The following is a 10,716-nucleotide window of genomic DNA, read 5'->3' as shown; positions in this document are numbered from 1 at the left end:
CAAGTGAAGTAATAATCAACCAAAGTGCTTCAGAGCATTTGCAGAGTGCCTATCTCTCTTCAAATCACAGCAGGCCAGCCTCAGACTATAGGGTACTATTAGAAGATAGCAATTCCTTCATTGGTATTGCCCTCCTGCCTCCTCAGGGTACCATTTGGATGGCTATTATTATTTTTTGCCTCAGGCTCCCAATTATTTCGTGTTGTCCTCGACCCACACACCTGTCCACACAACCTAATGGTTAAAAAGAAGAGCTTAAAGGACTTTGAAACCCGACACGCATTTTCTTTTCTAAAAAATTAAGCACTATCTTTGGATGAAGGGTGGCGTAGAAATTCCATGAATAGTAGTAGTAGTAGTAGTAGTAGTAGTAGTAGTAGTAGTAGTAATATATAATGGTTTAGGCCCAATGCTTTGGCACGATGGCACCACAGATGCAAGACCTGAGAAAACTAGCACCTCATAGTTTGGGACACATGCTGACTAAACTACGGTATATGAAACTCTTCACTTCTCTCACAAGCATTTATTTATACTCTACACAAGCATTTATTTATACTCTACTTTTTAGGAGAATCTCGCAAAGCAGCAGTCGTGGCATAGGATACCAATGGAAAACCCAGTTTTAAAAGTTGAAATTCAAAACATCACAAAATTTTAAGACAGTTTTAAAAAGCAACCGTTTGCACAGCGCACCATAAAACACAAACGTAAACAGAATGAAACAGTATAAAAAGGCTGGCCTTGTTTATTGACTTGATTACAAGTGAATTAAGCTGACTACAGGGTATGGAATATGCAACTCTCTCCCCCCAATTTTACCTTCACAAGAACCCTACAAAATAAGTTAAGGTGAGAGAGGCTGGACGGCTTAAGGTCTCCCAGTGAACTTCATGGCTGAGTAGAGTTTGAACCTGGCTCTTCCCAAGCCTAGTCCTATTTCATATCAGCTGTACAGTGGTACCTTGGGTTAAGAACTTAATTCATTCTGGAGGTCTGTTATTCACCTGAAGCACCACTTTAGCTAATGGGGCCTTCAGCTGCCACCGCACCGCCACAGCCGCGTGATTTCTGTTCTCATCCTGAAGCAAAGTTCTTAACCCTTAGCGGAGTCTGTAACCTGAAGCGTCTGTAACCTGAGGTACCACTGTAGTTTGTATTGGGCAACTACAGTCATTGCTCTGTGTGTGTGTACAGACATGCATGGGTCCTTTAAATGTGATCGTGTAAATCATGGGTACATATGGTGTACACTCAAGGTGCGAAGTGGATGTCAAATCAAGTACTAGTTTTGAATCTGAACAGGTGACTTGCTCAGAACTAGCTTACAGTCACTGGGAACTATTAGACAGTGGCAAGCTTTTTTAAAAAGAAAACTGCTTACATGAATGGTCTATTCACCTGTACAGTCAAACATTCACACAGGATTACAGTTCTTCAATGAAATGAAAAAAACAACGCCACCTCAATGTGGACTCACCAGATTCTCCTAATTATTTCATTTGCTTCCAGGCTCATTTTGCCACCTGTAAAATAGGACTAGCGGGTATTCCACACACCCTCCCACAGACATAAAGGAATGTTAATGTGTTTTGTGCTCAAAACCATGTTATCATGATTAATAATAAAGAACAATGGTTGTGTTTGTATGTTTGCTGTAAAAAAGCAACAACCCCTGTCTCCATGAAATCCATTAATTTTCCTACAGGGGAAAAAAAGATTTCCTTTAAGGTGCCTCCTAAGCAATATAATATGTGACTAAATGCTACTGAAACAGGATCCAGCGGAACAACTCTATTTGCTCTAATTGTGTGTATATAAACCTCTCCCTTTTCTGCTAATAAAGTAAATAGAAAGTTGGATCAGACGATGTGACCCTTTCCCAACCTGCGTGAAATGGATAGGGAGGGGGAAGAAGCAGTAGAGATAATCAAGATGCACTCTGGTTGACTTAGGTAAATACAGTAATCAAGTACTTACCAATGCAAATAATGTTTCAGGTGCAAAGGACAAGATATTTAGAAGCACCCTGTCCAGGTGAGGAGAACAGCGACCCATGGTGGTGCTGCTGCTGCTGAAGTCCAGCATTGGCAGCATTGGCTGAGATGAGCAAGAAAAAAGGAAACAGTCAGGAAAGAAAAGGAATTATGCACTGACTCCCTTTAGGAAACAGTAAGCTGCTGAACCCACTGCTAGGCTTAAATTCCTAACTCATGTGCTTAATCTTGTGCAAAAGTTCAAAGAACCAGTAGAGATTTGTTGCTCTTAGCCAGGGGTCGGCAACCTAAGGCCCATGGGCCACAAGCGGCCCATGGGGGTCATTTAACTGGCCCACAAGCTGCCCCCAAACTGAGCCACTCGCTCGGCGAGCCTTTGCGCACTGTGCTAAACCGACACGGCACAGCACGGCACGGCAACTTGCTTCCACTGTGCCGGAAATCGCGCATGCAGAGACACAGATGCTAGAAATCGCAATCCAGCCCACAGAGGGATCTCCACTGGAGTGAACCGGTCCAGGCGAGGTAATCCTTGCTGACCCCTGCTCTTAGCCATTGTTTTCAAGAGCCAGCTCACTTGGGGGGGAACTTTGCAGCCTGTTAGTGATGGTCTTTCCAAGCTAGCAAATTGACAGATCGTACACATTGTTAGATCCAAGTATACATAAAAACTCATTCTGAGCTATACAATGAAATCAGGACTAGATGTCTATTTCAAACAAGCACATGTGGGTATTTCCCTGTTTTGTGTCATCTGTCTGTAGGATGGAGGCACACAGCTTGTGTTCTGCTAGTTGAGATATATTCCTGGCTCTCCCTGGGAATTATTTCTCTCCCAGTGCCAAGATTGTTAAAGCAAGTGAAGGGGGAAGTGTCACACTGTTGCATTATATGACATGTATGGGTTGTCCCGTTTTCAGACTTGCATTCCTGCCTGCCACCGCAAATTTCTTTCCTCCCAATCCGAGGCTGTTTTGGAACTCCTGCAGCCCAGCATTCAGCCCCATGTATGGCTTGACTTGCTCCGTGTTGGAGGGCCGGCTGTTATTATGAGCTAAAAACTGTTGTGCATTTCAGTTTGTGGACGTAAAAATGCTGTGTTTTCAGAACTGCTTAATCAGGGTTTCTTGGACTATGTGTGAGCCAAATTTCAGCTTTCCAGCTGTTGGGGAAGTTCCTCAACGAATCTGATACTTCTCTCAGTGATGTTCAAGTAATGTGTCTGCAACGTATCATTGCAGTGAAGCACAAAGATTTTACCAGCATGCCTCTCTGCATGTAAAAGGGCAGTTTGAACCATGGTTACAGAAGACTTAACATTTTTAAAGTCCTGGGCAAACATCTACTGGCAAGTCTGTTGATGATGGAGGTGGTGGTAATGGTGGATCCTCAGGCAGATGGAAAGACAGACAGATGGCTAAAATGTTGTTTCATGTACTATTGGAGGTTGCTTCATAATCTAGGACTGAAGCTGAAGTAAGTCTAGGTCTGTCTAAAGACAATGGCTAAGCATTCAAGATACCTATAAGTGTATTCTATGTTCTTGTGGAGGTTTGGGACACACTGGTTTTGATCAACTCAGCCTGATATTCTTATACATCAGCTATCGTAAGACAACTGTATTGGCTGCCAAGTAATTTCAGGACCTAATTTAAGACGCTACTTTTGACCTTTAAACCCTTAAACCATCTGGGTCCCAATGACCTCAGAGGACATTTCCTCCCAGAAAGCGTTGAAGATTTACTGAGGACCTTTTTGAAGATTCCAACATGCATATGGAAGCTAGATTGACACCCAGCAAACCATTTCAGTCATCTTGAGTGACTGCAAGCCAGGAGGGATTGCAGTATAACATGTAGTCCTTTAGATATCTATGCACCTGAAGAAGAAAAGGAAAAGGGATAGGTAGGTTGGAAAGAGGTCACACTTCGATTTATGAACAAAACTCATTTGTTTCAAAAAGGACTTACAGAAATTGGAGACAGAAAAACACAGTCTTCATCTGTCCCTCTGGTAGGGGCTAGATACATCTAGAATAATATGAAAAATGTGCTTATGAGGAACTCCAGATACTAGTAGGTCACCTCGTTGTGGATGCTGCTTCTGACCCTACTGTGCACAGTACCAACAGCATTTCAATATAGTGGACACACCTTTAGGTTGGGAAATAAATAAATGCTAAGTTGCGATATTTTCTTTTCTGGAGATTTTTGAGGAAAGGCTGGTTAAACGCCTATCAGAGATGGTTTAGTGCAAGGGAAGTTGTTATTATGCCAAGGAGGGAAAAGGGCCAATTTGCACTTTCTGAAATAATACGTAAACTGAAATGCAGCTACCATTCAAAATTTGCACTGCTCTGAATTTTGTAATGCAGTTCTCCCGTTAAGCAACGTGTACGAAAGTGCCCTCCATTTTTAAGCAAGCCCACCTAATTCATACCTCACAGACAAGATACCTAAGTTAAGCTTCAGTTTCCCCACATCAGCAAATGATGCGGTAGAATTCTTCGCTCAGAAGACGTACTGAAACGGGCAGAAAATTTACATATTCAAATACAAGCTCAGTACAGTTTAGAAGCAAAACAAACAAACAAACAACCCACAGCTTACTGAAGGAATGAGATTGAACAGACTTCTGAATGAACACATGCAAAGCTGGCATGGACCCAAAGTAGAAGCGCCATTCCATTCCTACCTGCCAATACATAAATAAAAATAAATAAACAATAGAGAAGTCACTCCTCAAACAAAAGGCTACCTAAGTTACTAGGCCACTTAATTCACAGCCAGCAATGAGAGTTTTGTCAAGAGCTACTGCTCATGTGCCTCCAAAGCAGCTGCCTTTGTAGTTTGCAGAGCAACCAATAGTTTTGATGAAGGGGGTTGACTGACATTAAAGTACTTTTGCACTACCTACAAATCAGCTGGCTTGGAGCAGCTGGTCTGCTCAATGATGACAGAATTTGCTCTGAAGCTAGAGAAAACTGGGCTAAGGAAACTCAGGGGAGCATGGGGGTAGCCAGTATTTTTTTTTGGGGGGGTGACATTGTTGGGGGGCAGGGCTTTTGTTGGGGGGGCAGAACTGATGTGATTGGTCAGTTAAGTATTTCTATTGTTTTACTTGATGGGGGGGGGGGGTCGGACGGGACCCTTGGTTACACCCATGCAGGGAAGTGGTACTTGATTTGAACATCACAGCTGAACATCACAAGGAGACAAAGTTGATACCAAACTAGGGGGGAAAGCTATTGACATCACTACTCCAAACTATTTCTAATTTCTGTTCTTGACTGGAATATAGGTACACAACAATGAGCCCGATCTATCTCATCAAGACTGGGGACTTCTCAGTTTCACTGATTAAAGACAAGAATAAATGCTCTCACATTAGAAGAATCAATAGGATATAAAAGTGCTTAACATTGATAGGTCGTGCCTAAGATCAATAGCAAAAAGACAGTAATCATTTGAAATTATAAAACTTTCTCTGCCTAAACATAGTCCTGATAGCCATAGATTCACTCTGTGGTTACCCCTTCAAAGGTAAAGATGTTTTGACTTGAAGATTTAGTTGGCCTATATAAAAACAATGACAAAACATGCTCCATTTGAGTCTGCCCACGGAAGATTGGTGAAATTTTCATGCTAAGAGGCTCAGTGCTTCAATTGCACTCTTGTTTTGGCTGATTAAAACAGACATAGGATTCCCATCTATATTTAATAAAAGGAAGTACTATAACTTTCCTCAGTTGTAGAACAGAGTTGACTGTTTAAGTGTAACTGCAATGCAAACAACATCCAGACAGGATCTAGGCTTGGGAAAAAAGATTGCTGACAACAATCCTGAATGTGGATGATTAAAAAAAGTATTATTGGATCAAATATTTTTTATTTTAAAACCCACAGATCTTCAAACAATATTTTCTTTGAATCTTCTTTTCCTAAAACATCAGAATGGAACAGGAGGTTTTATTTTTAAGACCAAAACAGAAAAGCGTACTTCCTCCAAGCAAATGAGAAGTGCTGTGTGAAACTTTCAGACTGACTGAGACAAGAGGTGCTGGTAATTCAGTCTGGTTCATTGAATGGCTATCAGCTGGCTGACAGGACAACTGGACTTGCCAATCAATGCCCCCATCTATCATTCAAAAGGACTGACAGAGGTACATTATAAAATTCAAATTTCATGTCAAATCTAAAACTTAACCATTAAATAATATCTCCACTGGTGACATCTGTTGTTTTCTGTTGTCTATGCAATGCAGTTCATTCACTCATTCTTCACACTACTTTCCCACCATTGGCTCCAGAAAGTGGGCAGCTGTGGCTTGAGTACAGTAGTGCTCTGCACAAGCAGAAAAACATCTACCATTGCATAAGGGATGAGCCCCCAATTTCTGACCTCTCTCTTCCTCCCCTTGCCAAGCTGTGCTACATGCAATGCTATTCTAGAGGATCCAACCTTGAACACTTGGATTTCAAACAGGGATATGGGCAGGAATGGCAAGGGAAGAGACAGAGAAAACCCATTTCATGAGCAGACGTTTCAGAGTTCATAAGGTTCAACCCAGAAGATTTTGAAATGCAAAAATAAAAATAAAAGAAATTAACACAAAGGGTGGTGCTAAGTTTTTTGTTTTAACTCCATGAATGGTCTGTGGAGGGAAGCTTCTTCCATTCACAGAGCATTAGATACCACCACTTGTATCTTTAACATGGGAGCACCTGGTATTTGCTTTTGAGGTCTACCACTGCTACCAATAGGGACGCGGGTGGCGCTGTGGGTTAAATCACAGAGCCTAGGACTTGACGATCAGAAGGTCAGCAGTTCAAATCCCGCAACGGGGTGAGTTCCCATTGCTCGGTCCCTGCTCCTGCCAACCTAGTAGTTCGAAAGCATGTCAAAGTGCAAATAGATAAATAGGTACCGCTCTGACAGGAAGGTAAATAGCATTTCCGTGTGCTGCTCTGGTTCGCCAGAAGCGGCTTCGTCATGCTGGCCACATGACCCGGAAGTTGTACGCCAGCTCCCTCGGCCAATAAAGTGAGATGAGCGCCGCAACCCCAGAGTCTGCCACGACTGGACCTAATGGTCAGGGGTCCCTTTACCTTTACCTTTACTGCTACCAATACTTAATTTTCAGAGTTGTAGACTGCATCCTGTTGTAGAACTGCCACGTCTGTGGAGGTAGAATTCAACCTTGAAATTTCATTTTGTAAAAAATTCTTGTGTGCATCTCAGTATGACTTCCCTCCCTCATATGTATTGCATTGTTAGACACAAGTAATACAGTTTTGTATTTTTTTGTATATAATTTTATTAAGTTTTCTGTTTTACAATTTAAAATATTCATATCCTTAAGATAGCAATGACTTCCCTTTCCATGGTTCATTTTACATATCATAAATCCCTGCATATTTTACAAAAACTATACTATTCAGTATTCCGTTATTTCATCCATTAAAACTTGTTTAAAAAGGTAAAGGTGAATGTACCCCTGCCCGTTCGGGCCAGTCTTGCCAGACTCTAGGGTTGTGCGCTCATCTCACTCTATAGGCCGGGAGCCAGCGCTGTCCGCAGACACTTCCGGGTCACGTGGCCAGCGTGACAAGCTGCATCTGGCGAGCCAGTGCAGCACACGGAACGCCGTTTACCTTCCCGCTAGTAAGCGGTCCCTATTTATCTACTTGCACCCGGGGGTGCTTTCGAACTGCTAGGTTGGCAGGCGCTGGGACCGAGCGACGGGAGCGCACCCCGCCGCGGGGATTCGAACCGCTGACCTTTCGATCGGCAAGTCCTAGGCACTGAGGCTTTTACCCACAGCGCCACCCGCGTCCCTAAAACTTGTTTACACTGTTGAATTTATCTTAATGCTGCCAGCGTTTTCAGCTGTACACAATTATTTCCCATATATTCAATAAACCTTTTCCAATCTAATTTAAACATATGTTCTTCTTCCTCTCTTATTCTACATGTTAAGTATGCGAGTTGTGCATATTCTGTCAACTTAAGTTGCCGTTCTTCTTTAGTTGGGACTTCGCTCGTTTTCCATTTTTGGGCAGTAATACAGTTTTGTAGCTCAGATTCGACATCCAATGAGTGCAGCCACTCCACCTTATACAACTGCAAAGTTGCATGGTATGTTCCCAGCAGGATTCATTTTGCATAAGTGTAAAATAATATTTGTATGCAGAGCTCATCTCACAGAGCACTTGACTCCCAAGCTAACGTTTGCTGCAACAACAGCTGCTGGTGAGGGCAAAGAACTGAGAATTCCTCCAGAGCTGAAGTCAGCTGGGGAGCATTTACGACTCCAACAGATGTAGAAATTCTTAAGGTAACCAAACATATTGAGCACTTTCCCCCTTTTTCCTACATGGTGCACATGCCAAGAAGATTAAAATCCCATTAATCACCATTGGAACCAAAACCCGAGGAATCCTCACAGAATGTCACCACCTCAGTTAGTTAAATGTTGCAGTGAAACTTTGTAAATCAGATTTCTGTGCATCTCAGGCAGATCATAGGAACATATAGGACCAAAGCAACAAAGAACATTATTGATACTTTCTGCTTCATTCTCACTCGCCCACTACATCACTGGCCAGGTAACTGCAAATTTGAAATATTTTACTAACTCACAAATCTCCTGTCTTTCATGTGCGTATTCCACTTGTTTTGCATGTGGAAAACATATACTCTCAGCACTCCCCTATCCCAGTACTGTCCTGGTGAGCAAAAACAAATTCATGCATTTCTGTGTCCTGTGTAGTTTAGCAATGTAAAGCAAGAATGAATGAATGAACCAACAAACGAACGAATGAATGAACGAAGAAAACGAACGAACAAACGAATGTGGCTGTTCTACAGTTGTAGAACTCCCTTCTCCTGGGAGAAAAAGCCTGCTGTTTTAAAGACACACAGAGTGAAAGTTACATTCCTTTCCATTATGTGGGGACAGGATATTGTGCTATTGGCAGGCGATTGGAGCTTGCAAGATCACCCTAAGGATAAAATGCAGTTAGGAAACACTTTTTTTATATATAATTGTACAGAAATGCCCTAAGTGGACACCTGATGAGTACTGTAAATTCTGAGTCCATATCAACCGTTCCCAGGGCAATTTGCCAGGCTACAGAGATTTCCTGTGTTGAAGAAAATCCCACGGTTAAAACCATATGGATAATATAAAACTGGTCCCAACTCATTTGCTGAAAAAGGAAAAACAATATGTGACCACCTAATAGGATATGGAATGGCGGGGGGACTAGCTTGATTTGAAGAAAACCTTGAAATGTAAATACTAACAAGGACTGGTGTTTTAGGTTGTGCTTCTTCATCTGACATTTATTCCATTTCACCATCCTCTAGATTAGTATGGTTCTTTGTAGGGACTTGTATCTTGGAACTGCGAAGCATTCCTTATATTCACAGTGTGGCAGGACAGCTGAATTAAATGGATTTTCTTTTTCTTTTTTAAGTACAGTCGTACCTTGGTTGATGAATGCCTTGTGAGTCGAACGTTTTGGCTTCTGAATGCAGCAAACCCGCAAGTGAGTGTTCTGGTTTGTGAACATTCTTTGGAGCCTGAACGTTCGACACGGCTTCCACAGCTTCAGATTGGCTGCAGGAGCTTCCTGCAGCCAATTGGAAGCCGCGCCTTGGTTTCTGAACATTTTGGAAGTCAAATGGACTTCTGGAACGGATTCCATTTGACGTCCAAGGTATGACTGTACTCCTAACTCCAGTGAATGTCAAAGGATCCTGACTGATGTAGGGTCAGCAAAGGAACCTCTTGGTATGCCATCTCTCTGCATCCAATTAAGGCTCTGACTTAAAAGGTTGAATGATGCTATGTTCTCTTAGAGCACATACACACAACCGTGTAGAGCAGCTTTTCTCAACCTGTGGGTCCCCAGACGCTGTTCAACTACAACTCCCATCACCCCTAGCTAGCAAGGCCAGAGCTCAGGGATGATGGGAGTTGGAGTCCAACAACATCTGGGGACCCACAGGTTGAAAACCGCTGGTGTAGAGGATCTGTTGACTGGCTGACTATGTAAAGACATTTGTGAAGCAGCTGTGAGCCCACGCTGAGCACACAGACCCCATTTTACTTCACACAAATAGTGGGTTAGAGGCATGCTAAATCAAGGATAGTTACATAGAGGATTGACGAATTGATTGCTTTAGCAAACCAGATTGATGAAGTTGCCGAGGGTGGAGAATATTCACCAGAAGTGCTTGTGTGAATTGGCTCTTAAAAGTTGCAAGTGAGGAAGCCAGTAATGAAGGTTGGAGTCAATGCTGAGACTCAATTCAAGTCTGTGTAGCAGTGCCAGATTATACCCCTAGGGAGGCCCCTAGGCAGTAAAAATCTTGGGGGCAGGGGGTCCTCATGTGCGAGCTTTAGTGGGATAACATTGAACTAAGAAAGCTTGAATGTGATTTTCTTTCAAGATCAAATCAATATTATTTTGATCCATTGTCCCGGCCCCCTAAAAGGTGTGGAGCTCATAGGCTGATGCCTATTTGGTAATTTAGCACTGGTGCATTGTAATAATATTACACAGCAGTTATGAATCACTACTCGTACATTATCTCTGCAATCCTTACCACAACCCAATAAGGTAGATCACCGTCATCCTCTAAATATGCATATGGGGTGCTTGATATGGGCATACAAGTCTGAGATAGCTGTCTAGAAGCCACTTGGAGA

The 10,716-nt window shown here is 42.5% G+C and overlaps 1 long non-coding RNA gene across 1 annotated transcript in view; it reads right to left on the bottom strand.

Moving 5' to 3' along the window:
• LOC144327306 (uncharacterized) overlaps positions 1-10,716 on the bottom strand; it is a 390,895-nt gene that overhangs the window by 140,493 nt on the left and 239,686 nt on the right. The gene's annotated exons all lie outside the window — the stretch shown is intronic.

This window comes from Podarcis muralis, chromosome 3 (assembly GCF_964188315.1).
Source record: "Podarcis muralis chromosome 3, rPodMur119.hap1.1, whole genome shotgun sequence".
Lineage (NCBI taxonomy): Eukaryota > Metazoa > Chordata > Lepidosauria > Squamata > Lacertidae > Podarcis > Podarcis muralis.
This window is presented reverse-complemented; position numbering and strand designations above follow the sequence as displayed.